The sequence below is a fragment of the Oenanthe melanoleuca genome, chromosome 1A, assembly GCF_029582105.1.
Source record: "Oenanthe melanoleuca isolate GR-GAL-2019-014 chromosome 1A, OMel1.0, whole genome shotgun sequence".
Classification (NCBI taxonomy): domain Eukaryota; kingdom Metazoa; phylum Chordata; class Aves; order Passeriformes; family Muscicapidae; genus Oenanthe; species Oenanthe melanoleuca.
Genome location: NC_079334.1, coordinates 17,986,292 through 17,999,883, shown reverse-complemented (window position 1 = coordinate 17,999,883; position 13,592 = coordinate 17,986,292). Strand labels below are relative to the sequence as shown.

The following is a 13,592-nucleotide window of genomic DNA, read 5'->3' as shown; positions in this document are numbered from 1 at the left end:
GGAGGTGAGGTGACTCTGGCCGGGGCACCGGCCCCAGCCTGGCTCCGGGCTCAGCGGGCTCAGCAGTGAGCCCGGCCTGGCACCCCGGCCCCGGTTTGGTGGGGGGCCCAGCCCCTGGCCCTTCCCCCTGACCACATGGCTCCGGGCAGCCCCGGCCCTGCTGGTCCCCTGGCTCGGCTCGGCTCGGCTCTCCACGTTGCAGAAGAGGCCTCCAGCTGCCCATGCCTGGATAAGATTCTCAATCTCCTGAGCTCCTCTGAATGAGAAGAAATGAAGCATGGAGACTACAGGGGTCAGCAGAATGAAGATAAAGTTCTTGATGGGAAGAGATTGAAAAGATGCAACTGATAAGTGGCTGAAAACCTTTTTTGTGGGCTAGGGGGATTGTGACTACACTAAAATTCCTTTAAACTGTGAAATATACTTGGGGAAGTTTGGGTGTTTGAGTAGAAGACTTTTTGCCTCGGGGAAATGGAGTTCTCTCTGTTTTGGGACTGGAATATGAACAGAGACATTTGATAGAGAAGGAGATGAAGAGAATTTTGTTTTTCAGCAGTCTGCCTTTAAAAGTGGTACCCCAAGTGTGTAACATAACCCATAGCACAGCTCTGGAAGGACTGTGGAGATGAGAGGAGAGTCATAATCTGCAATATTTTCTCGGATGGATGTAGATTATGAAGGTGAAGACACCCCCTAAGCCATAACTAGAATCTTGTAGTTAATCTTCATTATTCTGAACAACAAAAAAAGGAATTTACTAAGGCAAAATACTGACTATTTTAAAGGTTATATCAGATGCAAAGCATTAACTGCAGACACTTGAATAGTGGAAACTAAAAGAATAAAAACTTGGCCTTAGAAGATAAAATCAAATGAAAAATAAAATGACCAGAAAGCATCTCATTGATGGTTACAAAGATAAGTAAAATAGACATATAACCCTTTCCTGGTTTGGAGGACAGGTGTCAGCTAAGAGAGGCAGGAACCTCTGTTTGAAATTGAGAATGTAAAACCCCTCCCTCCAAATGATTTTAATTTTTAAATTAAGAGGTTCTCAGACAAAAATATGGGAATTAGGAATAACAGTTCTTTACTGGGAAAATTAAAATAGAAATATAGTATTACAGAAAAATAATCCCAACTCTGACAGAGTCAGAATACAACCTGATACCCCGTCAGTCAGGGTGTTGGTAGCAGTCCCATTAAATGGTGGCTACAGTCCTCCTGCAGTGGCAGGTGTGGTTCAGCTGAAGCAGTGCTCCTGTAGAAGGGTGCAGCCTTCCTCCAAAAGTCCAGGGATGATGTGGAAAAGGCTTTTCTCCTTGGCTGGAGCATCTCCCAATGGGATGATGTTGTAATTTTATCAGTCATACAGTGGGACTCAATGGCCCATTAACAAACAATATTTTCCTGGAGGAAAGGTGGGTTGTGGGTTGTGGTGGGTTGTTGCCCCACCTGGTTTTAACAGATGGTGACAGAATACAATACTTTGGTCATATCCAGTATTGCAACCTATGACAAACGCTTACAAAGGTGCTGGTGAAAATAACTTCATTAAAATAAATATCTGAAATTCACATCTTAGTATTATATAGTAGACAAATCCAGCTAGTTTGAATTTGAAATAAACTAAAACTCAGAATGAAGTACCAATTCCAATAATTACATAATATAAGCACTGATATTTTTCATTAACCATTCCAATAAGGTGTTCTCTTTCTTACCACCTTTGCCTCTTAGAAAATGTAAGTTTCAATAATCTAAGTAACATCCACCTGGAAGAGCAGATAAAAATTGGTAGTAAAACAGATCAACCAACAAGCCTTGTGGACAGACAGAGGAGTAACATGTATGAATCTAAATCAGAGTTCTGTTGTGGCATTTAAAGAAAATACCACAGTTATTCTTGCTTGCCAGGTATAATTTCAGATTGTGAAGCCAACCCACCAGTGCAGAATAACTGCTGATGAGGGGACTGCATTATTGAGAAGTCTTCAAGGTTGTTCCAAAGAAACATACAATAGTGCAATGCCTTGGTACTATTGATATCTAAAACCCTGGATCCATTCTCGTACAATATAAAATGATAAAATTTGTCCATGCCTTTATGTGGCTATTGTACACTAGCTCTCAAGGCTGTGCAACTGGACTTCTTCATCTATCCAACCTTTCTGGTGGTGCCTCTACATCCCATCTTTTTCACCTGACCTTGGTATTTCTATCCCTATATTCAGATTCTTTTAATTATCCTCTTTTCTCCCATCACATTTTAAAATGCTGCTTTCCCTAGTCAAGGGGAAGTTCCTCAGATGAACCTTCAAGATGTCCCCTAAGCCTCCAAAGACACGACACCTGTCAGCCTGCACTGGGAGAGGCCCAAACACTCCTCCCACTGTAGGATTCCCCAGTAGAATCATCATGGCTGGTTGTACAACAGCTACTGGGAGTGAGAGAATTGGTGATTCCTTGAGAGCAGGAAGGGCTGGAGAAATTGTGTAAACAGCAGCCTCTATGACGCTTTTAGTTATCCTCCAAAATCCTGCTCCCTTGGCCTCTATGTGTTGGCCAGCTGCAGGAGACACCAGAGAAGAAACATCAGCTGAATCCTGATATGTGATCAAATAATAGAAATTTAAGGGGTTGGGATGGACCTTAAAGATCCTCTAGTCCCAAATCATGGCCATTAAACATCTCCCACTAGATCAGGCTGTCAATGCTCCATCAAACCTAGCCTTGAACACTGCCAGGGTTTGGGGCAGCTGCAACCTGACTCTGGACAACCTGCTCCAGCTCCTGTCCTCACAGTAAAGAATTTCTTCCAAATATCTAACTTAAATTTCCCCTCTTTCAGTCTGTACCCATTACTCCCTGTCCTATCACCACAGTTCCTAACAAAGAGTCTCTCTCTGACTTCCCAGTAGTCTCACTTAAGATACCAGAACGCTGCTGTGAGGCATCCATGCAACCTTCCCTTCTCCAAACTGACAGACCCAATTTTCTTAGCTTGTCTTAGGAGGAAAAATGCTCCAGTCCCCTCATCAAATTCATGGTCCTCCTCTGGAATTGCTCCAACAGCTCCATGTCCTTCTTTGGTTGGGAAGGTTTGAATGGTGCACAGTACTCTGGGTGGGGTCTCTATCTATCCTCAGTACTCAGAAACACCCCCTACACTTCCAAAGTGGCCCAGGGAAGTAAGGTATGTCAGCAGGATTTACACAGCAGGGCATCTGCTGGAGCTTTTCTAGTCCTCTCAACAACCCTGGTGTATAAGAACTGCTACACTGGCATTTGGAGGGTTTTAGCCCTTAGTGGACCAAGCTATCTTACTAAGGAATATTTGAGTGGGGGGTATTTGCTACCCTGATCCCTTTTCTATTTCCTGTTCAGTCACCCCTCCCTCCCTCAAATCTCTTTCTCTCTTCATCTCCTGGCAAGCTATGGATCATGTTTGCCCTCTCAGAGAAGAAAAATTCATTGTTTGAACACTTTTGCTGACACATTTCTGTTCAGCTGCAGGTGTTCCTCCCACTCAGATTTTTGGCTGTCGCTTAAAGCTACAGGCCTGGTCCATGGATTGTTGAAAACTTTCTGACTTTGCAGGGGAATAAATTCAGAGCTTGGCTCCTGAATTCACTGTGAGTGGGAGGATGGAGGTAGTTGCTGGGACTGAGCTCCAGCTGTGAGGACCTTTAAGGCAGGGTATGCAAGCCATGGGGTGTTAATGGCCCATCATTAGGCTGGAAGGGCATAGTTGCTCTAGGAATAGGTGCTTCAGCCAAAAGCATAAACACAGGGTGGATTAATCATTTCACTAAAGTAGCAAAAATAAGGCAACAGAAAGAGAAAAACTCTTGTTCCAGTAGGGGTAAAAGGTTTCCTCTGTGAGGGTACTTTTCTGACCCACATGGAATAATCAGATGGGTCAGCACAGTTGTCCCAGACAAAGTCGTGCAAAACCAATACTACCTTTATCCAGCTTCCCTTCCTTCCCTTACACCCCTTTATCCCTTGCTATCTCCTAGTGAAATGAAGAGCAAGCAACATCCCTCCCCTCCTCTCTTGTTTTCTGACTCTCTTGCTTTCTAACATTTTTAATCCATCTTGCCCAATAGCCAGAAATATCCAGCATTTATCCTACCATTCATTAACAACTTTGCCTCATCAGTGAAGCAAAGAAAAGTGTTTAGCATTCAAAAACACTGTTAGAAGTACTGTTGTAATATACTCACACAGCTCTACTTGGAAAAGAACAAATATCTTCAATTTTTGCACAGTCTTGAAGTATTTAACTTTTCAACTATAACATCCTTCCAAAAATTTTAGTGTAATTTCCTGAAATTTATCTTGTAAACTAGAAGTCTGACCTGAAGTAGTCTATTGGTCCTCATCTGAATCACAACTTTTAGAATCGCAACACAGTCATTTACAACCTGAGCTAATGCAATAAATAGCAGGAGAAGAAACTGAGAGAGTCGGAAATGACCTTTAAAAATCATCTAGTTCATTCCCCCTAGGGACATCTTTCACTATGAGTTTGTTCAAAGCCTCATTCAACCTGATCTTCAACACTTCCAACGCCTATGGGCAACCTGTTCCAGTGTCTCATTACTGTAATTGTAAAAAATTCCTTATGTCCACATTAAATCTATCACTATAAAACCATTGCCCCTTGTACCACCTCTAAGACCTTGATTTGCTAAAGCAAATTGCTTAAAGCTATGTTTGCTAGGGAGGATCAGCCCCAGCCTCCACTCTTTCTTGAACACCCTTCCTCCACTCCACCTTCTCCCTGACATTTTGGGAGCAAGATGTGGTGAGTACAGATAGGCAGTGGATATAATTGCAGCAGGTGAGGGAGGGAAATGCAGATACCTAATCTAGCCAGCTAAGCCAGGATCAGCAGCAGTGCAGGTCAGCACAACGTAGGGATAAGAATGTATGACTATACTCACAGACACAGTCAGTCATTACAAGCCAGCAAGGAAAACACTAAAATTTTGCAGGGTGTGGGTGTTCTCCGTGCAGTGTCCTGAAAACAATGAAAACAGATATTTCCTCAGTGAGATTTAAGATGTTTCAAACAGCATAAATTGCCCCTCCACTCTCTGAACAAGCTAGGCATGCTTTAGACACATGGAATATTCCTAAAATGTGTGTGAAAATTTGTTTAACAAAACTCTGCTGAGGATGTGTAAATTAGGACTATTCAAATAATTATAAGTTAGTCAAAACTGTACAAATATTCAAGGGCAAGTAAATGATCCATCCCTAAAACTCAAAACATCCTTGTTTCATATAGCAAGCCCCTGCTCCAAAGACTATACTCATAATCATCATTGTCATGGCAACAAGTGTAAGGTGATGTGTAAAACTTCTCTTCCGTGAAACTGAAACTTGAAATGGACAAAACCAGCTTCAGTCAAGGAAATTTCAACTCCAGCAGTTTAATTCCAGCAAAGTTAAAAGCAATTTTTAAAAAATCACCTTATAATGGAAAATGTCAGAATGTTCTCATTATACAGTAATAAATACATAATAATTACTCATTATATGGTAATAAATGCAATGTTGCTAATGTCTAAAGAGCTTCAGTTGTCAGTATAAATTTCTGCAGCACACAACTAAGTGAAAATAATTTCTTTCATGCTGTACAAAACACTAATAATTTTCTTCCATTTTTAAATCACAGTGTGGAATTAAATATTGTATTATTTGATATTTATTGTGTCTTACTGTTTGTAGCACCTTGGGTACAAATTTGGGTCACTGGCTCCAAAAGGACAGATTGTGTTTGCAGATTCTGTGAAGGAAAAAGTGTAACAGAGGCGAAAGGCAAGGTGAAATCAGAATGGAAAGAAAGAAAAATAAATCTGAATTAGAATGAATTTGTATGCTTCAGAAACAACACAGCAGATGAAAATATGAGAGATAAGAAGGGAAGATAACTTAGTCTGGAGTATTTAAAATTTCTTTTGAACTCATCAAATGACTTCATTAAAAAAAATCTATGAGTTTATATCAATACATTTACATCCAGGATTACTTTCATCCATTTGAATCTGTTCAAAGGTGTATTTAAAATAGCCAAGGATCCCATGATGCACTCTTAAGTCCTACATGAAATTGCATTCTCTTACTCCAAGCCTGTGTATTTATCTGACTTCCAGTATATAACTCCTGTTCTAAAGTTTCTCTTTTTTTTTTTTCAAAAAAGACAAAACAAAACCAAAAAACCCCCAAAACCAGAACAAATTACACAGAGGAGCTTGCATCTGAATCACCCCACTTGAACAAGTCTAAATTAGCAGTCACTAAAAGGAATTCATAAAACTGTGAAAATAATGCTAATACTCAGCTGATAACAAGGCAGTTGTGTCCTCTCATTTTTCCATACATTTAAGTTATTTTTAGGATCTGTGGAGTAAATCTTTGGCCATTATTTTTTAACTAACTGAAGAGTTTTCTTTGAGAGAGAGAAGTTACACAGTAATTTTCCCTTGGGATATGTTAGCTTGAAAATTGATATAATTTCTTTTTTAAATAGAGGAGAAAAGGATGAGAGTTCTTTTTCCACTAATTTCCTTGACAGTTTTGATTTTGTGAGCTTACAGATCAATTTAATTATGAAGTAGCATTTTATTATTACTAAATAAAACAAGTAATAAATAAAAAGGACTCCTTCTAATGGTACCCATCAGGCCTGTTGGCTCAGCAAATTTAAAGAATTAGAATTAGCATCCTAAATAATTACAAATTAGTCACATAAATCAAAAATCTTCCAATGTAATTTCAGGAAATAAAGTCATGTCATACTTAGAAATACCAGCATGAGAAGCTTTACAGTCAAAGTCCACCATAGCAAAAAAATCAGAGCAAAGAAGCTTTGAGTCATTAATTCAGATTTCAGAGAGTGCATGACAATTATTTTGAAACCATAAAGATTACAATAACAGATTGCTAATCTGAAGTCAGATCTCATACTTTCCCTTCAGTGTCATAAAGATAGGCATTACATTAAATAAGGCAAAGCTCATTTGATCTGAACTGTATATATGTGTGTTTAGAGCTTAAGAAATGATCAATCATCACCAAAAAAATAAAGGAACAACAGATGCAAAAAAACCTCTAAATTCTATATCAAAGATCAAGTAGGATTTTTTGTTTAAATTTTATTTCCAGTATCAGTCACTGAATAATCAATTCAAAGACAGGAATCAATTTATTAAATATAGAATATACTTAAAAATATAGAATATATTTAAACTAGAAATATTCTCCTTGCAGTGCAGAAATGGCTATAATTTGAAGGCATAGGACACATGCAGAAAATAGTCAAGACTGGCTTGAACCCCATCTGGTAATGATATTGTCAGGTAAATGGTATTTCAGTTCACAACTTTCAGTTAATATTCCAGCATTTATTTGAAGGTTTACAAGTAAAAAAACTTGATAATATCCAGTCTTTGCTGTGTATCCAGACACAGATAAAAATGGGCATTTTTAAAAGAAGTTTGATTAAAGCTAGGTTTTAGAAACATAACATGCATGATCTTACATTAGCTGTTAGGAAACAAAGGTAAGCACCCATCTCCTAAGCAGTATTTTTCAAGCTATATGATGGTTCTGTAGCAACACAAAATACAGGCAGAAATATTTTACAAAGAGTCTCTGTAAATCTCAGCAGTGTCAAGTGAAATGTATAGATAAGAGTACTGGCAGTGAAACTAACCTTACACAATCTTTCTTGTATCAGTGATAGGACCAGAACAAATACCACAGCTAAACTAAAATATATTCTCAAGGGCTCTAGGAGACAAAAGGTAGCTTAATGTCTCTTGCTTGAGAGAATGAGTGAAACCCTTTCATTTAGCTTTCTCTACAATCTACTGTGTAAGTAATTTTGCAAAAGATGCTATGGAGATAGGACTGAAAAATCAGTGTAGTGCATTGGTGAGCTGGTTTTGACTGGGGTAGAGTTATTTTTTCCACAGTGATTGGTATTTTGGATTTGTGAAGAACACAGGGTTGATAGTGTAGAGCTGTTTTTGTTATTGCTGAGCAGGGTTTACACAGAGCCAAGGCCCTTGCTGCTCTTCATGAGGCTGGTCAGGAACGTGGGGGTGCACGGGAGCTTAGGAGGAGACAGAGCCAGTGCAGGTGACCCAAACTGACCAAAGGAATGTTCCAGGCCATGTCACATCATGCTCATTGTGTAAAGTTGAGGGAAGAGGTGGGGAGAGGGGATGTTTTGGATGTTTGGCATTTGTCTTCCCAAGTAATCCTTGAAAGTGATAGACCCCTGCTCTCCTGGAGATGGCTCAACTCCTGCCTGCCCATAAGAAGAGACAACTTAATTTTTTATTTGGCTTGTGTGCACAGCTTTTACATTCCCTGCTAAACTGTCTCTATCTCCACCCACAACTTCTCCAGCTTTCCCCCTTCCAATTCTCTCCCTGATTCCATTGGTGGGGGAGTGAATGAAGGGCTGTGCTGGGCTTGGCTGCTGGCTGGGATTAAACCATGGCAATACAGAATGATTCCAGGTTGATTTTCATGGAAACTAAGGGCAAAATGCTAATCTCTCTGACATCAGCAGTAAAATGTGTATTTAATTCCAAAGAACCTTCACCCCCTTTAGCTGAAGATTTTGTCCTCTGCAGCATGACTACAATAATGAGCAGTAAAAATGTACATCCCACTTCTGTCTGTGTCAAATAGGAGACACCAAAAAAGTGCAGATAAAGCTGTACTTCAGATGAAGGGATAAATTTCTCCTTTATTTCTAGTGAACTTCTCAATTAAGATTGATTCTAATGGCTCTTTGTACTGCACTCAAGTTCTGGGCAAAGTTCTCACACAGTAAATGAAATGTCTGAGTTATTTAAGTTACTCTCCAGATAATAAAGCATTTTTGTTGCTACAGAAAATTCAACAGCAGCTCAGAGCTGAGAGACTCATTACGTGGTAATAAAACTCATGAGATTATTATTTAAAACTAATACCCAGACTCTTGGAAATCCAGGAAAGAGCAAACCAAGTGCAGGTTTGACACTTGCTCAAGTATGGCTTTTAAGTAGTAGATTAGATCCAAGCATTCTTAAAAGGAATTATTAAATTTCAAATCTAAAACAATAAGATTTACCTTAAAGTGTCTTTTGAAATGTTCAGCTAAAATGTAGTACAGTACTATGACCCTACTGAATAGGAATACAGTATGGAACCAATGTATTCCACAGGCTCACAGTATTTTCTTTTTCAAATGCAAAAAACCCGCCAAAAACCCTAAAAGCAAACAAAAAATCATACTTTCAGGTTTTTGAGGTAGAGGTAATTTCTGAAGAATTTGCCAAGATGTTCTGCAGGTTTTTTTGCTGGTGCTGCACTTCAGCAACAGAAGCAAAAATGATTCTTAAACAGTTTAGTGGAAAATCAATTATAAATTATGTGAGGTACCTCCAAAATTTTCCACAGGAATGGGAACATATCCATTCATTTTCTGTAAAACAAAATGGAAAAGTTTCCTGCAAATTTCTTCCAATTTTTCACCTCGATTTTTAACTAGATTCCATGATATTCTTATTTCATTTGGGCTTAAGACATCTTTTAACGAGACAGTTTTGTTTGGTTTTCATGTGATGATTTCCCATTTCACTTAGGTGGCAATTTTACTTAAGTAATGCCCATGAAATCTATTACCTTCAGTCTCCCTGAAATTGGGTTACCCTTCGCAGTGAATACCACACAGATATTTTGGATATCTGGACAATACAGCTTGTTTGAATAGCCATTCAAAAAGAAAAAAAATAGATTTCATGTAGTGTTTGTTAGGCTTTTGATGTGTGATGAAGGCCAGAATGAGGTAGGTAAGAATTTTGCATTTCAAATTGCCAGAGAAGTAGAAATGTCTGGAAATATTGAATAAATCTATGTGCCTTGTCTGCCTGAAGAATGGTGCTCATTCAGGTAATCTATTTTATGAACATTTATACCCCTCTTCAAATTAATAAAAATCAGTTTTGGTTGTAATTGGAATCCATATAAGCAAACAAACAAAAAAAATTTAAATTACTTTCTGCTAAAAATAAGCTTCCATTTTATAAAAGAAAAAGAAAAAAGAAAAAGAAAAAGAAAATGAAAAAAAAAGAAAAAGAAAAAGAAAAATAAAAAGAAAAAGAGAAAAAATAATCTAACCCAAAAGAAAAAAGAAAAAAGGAAAGATTTAATATTAAAAGCCCCACTTTTTTCACACAGGAATGTAAGGGAACATTTTAAATACAATAAAACAATATCCTCCATTAATCAAACATAGATTTAGACTTTGTCATAGACATGAAACAAGCAAAAATCCATGCAGCTTATATGCCAAAGGACTTCATATTTAGAAAATTAAGCATTTGTCTTGACAGGTCATTCACCTCAAGTGTCAAGAAGGGGAAAGAATTGTCCTGGTCCTTAACATAATTGAATCAAAAGCAATTCTCCAAATCACAGGACAATCAGCCTGCATTCTAGGCCATGAAGCCAGCATAATTTTCCCAGGTGCTAGCCTACTCTCACAGCTTCAAGTCTTCAGGAAGTGAAGAGAGTATCAGCTGTCACAATCAGCCCACTGCCTCCACTAGCAACAGTAAACAGAATGCTTTGGCTCAGGTTTAATTTACTGCACCTGTTCCATGTCTGGGGTAAAAATGGTGCTTTTCAATGCCATCTTCAAAGCTCATTGTTTTTTGAATACTTACACTTTGGGTGACTTCAGTAATATTCTTCCAACACATGTATCTTAATTCTTGTTTTGAAGAGAACAAAAGTCAGGGATCTATCTTCAGAAATAAAAGAAAAAAAAATTTTTAAAAAGCGCAGCTTTTATTAACTCCAGACAGAATAAAAACAACCCTTTTGCCTAGACGTCTCAAAATGATGCTATGCCTTAAATTTCCTTCTCCAGATCATCTTTCATATTCCACCTTTTCTATTCTTACATGTTACTAAATCCTTGATCCAGGCCCCCATCAGCTCATCTAGGGATTCACTTTATCCAATAGTGGCCTGCTAAAAATTTATCTGATCTAAACTAGTTGGTTTTGCTGTCTATATGTAGCTAGGGTATATAAACTAGTATGTTCAGAGACTGATTTATCCCAGTCCAGAACAGAGGTCTCAGACAGCAAAGACACATGCAGAGCCTGGATGTGAAGGTCTGGACTCAAGCCCAACCCAAAGGTTATGCCTGGGTTCTGGGGCTGAGCAAACAGATTAGCATTATTCATGCAGATTAGAAAGGAGGCAAAAGGGATTAACAGAGGAAAGATTAAGTTTTCATTTATCCATATCAGATTTGAGGTAACATCTGGAAATAGGTAGAGAGAGACAGTAATTGAAGTCAGTAAAGTGAAGCACATTTTAAAATACATACTTGGAGTGTGACCTTAACACTATTTAAGCCTGGCACTATTCTGCAAATTCAGTGTTTATTTTCACATAAAAATCAAGTGGAGATATTTTAATAAGTATGACCACTATCCAAAGGACAGCCACTACAATCCAGCTCCCTCCTCCAGTTCTTTTCTATGGGTGTCCAATGCCCTTTTTAACACTTATAAAACAAATTCATATGGCTTTCAGGAAAACAATGTTCTGGTTCTCTGCTAGGCAACAATATACATGGTTTCTCCTATTTTTTTCTTTTTTATTTAATCACTGTTACTGGTATGTCTCCTGTGTCCTACTACTGAAACTGTGTCCTTAAACTGGAAAAGGTCAATGATAAAGTAAAATTTTTAATTGAGTTAAGCACGGTTCATTTATATTATTCTATAAAAAAATGTGAGAGACATTCAGCACACTGAAGACCTATCTAACCTTTCTTTTATCTTTCCTTTTCAAATCTCTCACAGTCTGGTGTGTCCCAGAGGGTCTCTGTCACGGTTTCTGTATTTATTGGACCTTTAACCCATTGTGTCTTTTTCCGTGGTCCTAGTTAAGTCTTAAAACTTTGAAATGACACAATATTTCAATAATAAGATATTTATTTTCCCTCCATCTAGGATAAGGGGCCTTTTTAAATTCAGGCCTTTCCACCTGTCTCTTTGTTTAATACAGAGACTTGTTCTATACTGGAATATACAATATTGGACCCACAAGTGCTGGTACAGACTGTTGTAAGAATATGATTTGCTGGATCTCTTTAATCTAATCAGATCAACATTAGCTATTTCTGAGTAAAAATACTATGGATCAGCCTTGTCACCTGAGGTTAATCACCCCAAAAACCTCCCTGAGTCCATGAACTTTCCCCAGTAACTTTAGTACCAGTAGAAAATGTTCCTTTTTTTAAGCAGGAAGATAGTTCCTGGAAATCTCAGAAATATTTGCTAAGCTTTACAGAATTAGTATGGTTTTCTTCAAAAGCCCTGTTTTCAAATAAATGCAAAGCAATTATTTTTTGCTTCCTTCTTCAGTATATAGAGCTCCATAAACTACAACACAAAGCCTGATTCTAGTACAGCTTCATTACTAGAAGAATTTTAGTAAGATTACTTTATCAGTATACATGTAGTGTAATTACAATTGCTAATTTATTATAGTATACACTTAAGTTTTTGGCCAGAAAATATGAATTTGGAATGCTGTGTAGGATGTTAATCCATGATTGTTCATAGACTCTGGATTGGACCTACTTACCTCTGTCTGAATTTATCCCTAGAAAAGCAAATGAGAAGGCTGAAGGCTTAAGGTTCATTCACTCTGTTATGCAGAGCATGTCCCCTGAAATTGAGAGAGTTTTGTGTCAGCACTGAGATACTTATTTATTCTTCAACTCAGGAATATATTTCTTTTGTTTTCAAGTGGAAGGCATAGTGCAGGTGAATTTGGACCATTCTCCATAAGGCTAACACTCTTTCAGCTTCTCAGCTTCTTGAAGCGAGGGAAATTCTAGCTTTCCATTTATGTGACAGTAATAATTATTGCTTAACTATCCAATTTATCAAACAATAACTGCAGAGAGACTTAAAAGAAGCAAATTCTAACCCATCCCTAAATTATATACACAGCATAATGCCCATCATTGCAAATTACATCCTATCAATTTTGCATGAAATGGAAACCAAATCCAATGGTATTCTCCTGTCAAAATAGGTAGGGAGAGATGCTTCCAAGTAATTTTTTTTCCCCCCAACACTTACATTTTCTTTCAATTCTTCCATCAACTATTTACAAGGACCAAACTGAAAACGGCTTTGTTCTGAATCAGGTACCAAAATCAGAGTTCCCAAGTTCTGCCTTCAGTTCCTACTGCCCCCTGACCCATGTACTGGAGTATTTAGTTCACCAAGCATCTCATTTCTCTCTCTCTGGTCCTGTCATCTCAGATTTGTTACATGAAGGCCACTATTTCCTCCATAAAGGAGGAAAGGCCCAATCTTCTCCCCACATCCCTACCTCTTCTAACATGGCTCAAAGTTGCTTTGATGGCAACTTTGATAAAAATTAGTTCATAAATTTCATATCAAAAATCATTTAGGTATTTATATCTGGCATAGCAAAAAAAAAAAAAAAAAAAAAATCCTCTAAAGGATGAATGCTCTAAAAAG

At 37.9% G+C, this 13,592-nt stretch overlaps 1 long non-coding RNA gene across 3 annotated transcripts; it reads right to left on the bottom strand.

Moving 5' to 3' along the window:
- Nucleotides 1–1,065: 1,065 nt before the first annotated feature.
- On the bottom strand, nt 1,066–11,157 carry LOC130265739 (uncharacterized). Of its 3 annotated transcripts, none has more exons than XR_008842663.1 (5): nt 10,980–11,157; nt 10,740–10,820; nt 5,734–5,800; nt 4,953–5,029; nt 1,066–1,335 (listed from the first exon to the last, which is right to left on the bottom strand). It is a non-coding gene; the product is annotated as an uncharacterized LOC130265739 (long non-coding RNA). The 3 variants fall into 3 exon arrangements; XR_008842662.1 differs by lacking the exon at nt 1,066–1,335 and adding an exon at nt 9,454–9,496 and having other exon boundaries at nt 4,579–5,029; XR_008842661.1 differs by lacking the exon at nt 1,066–1,335 and having other exon boundaries at nt 4,579–5,029.
- Between the last annotated feature and the right edge of the window lie 2,435 nt (nt 11,158–13,592).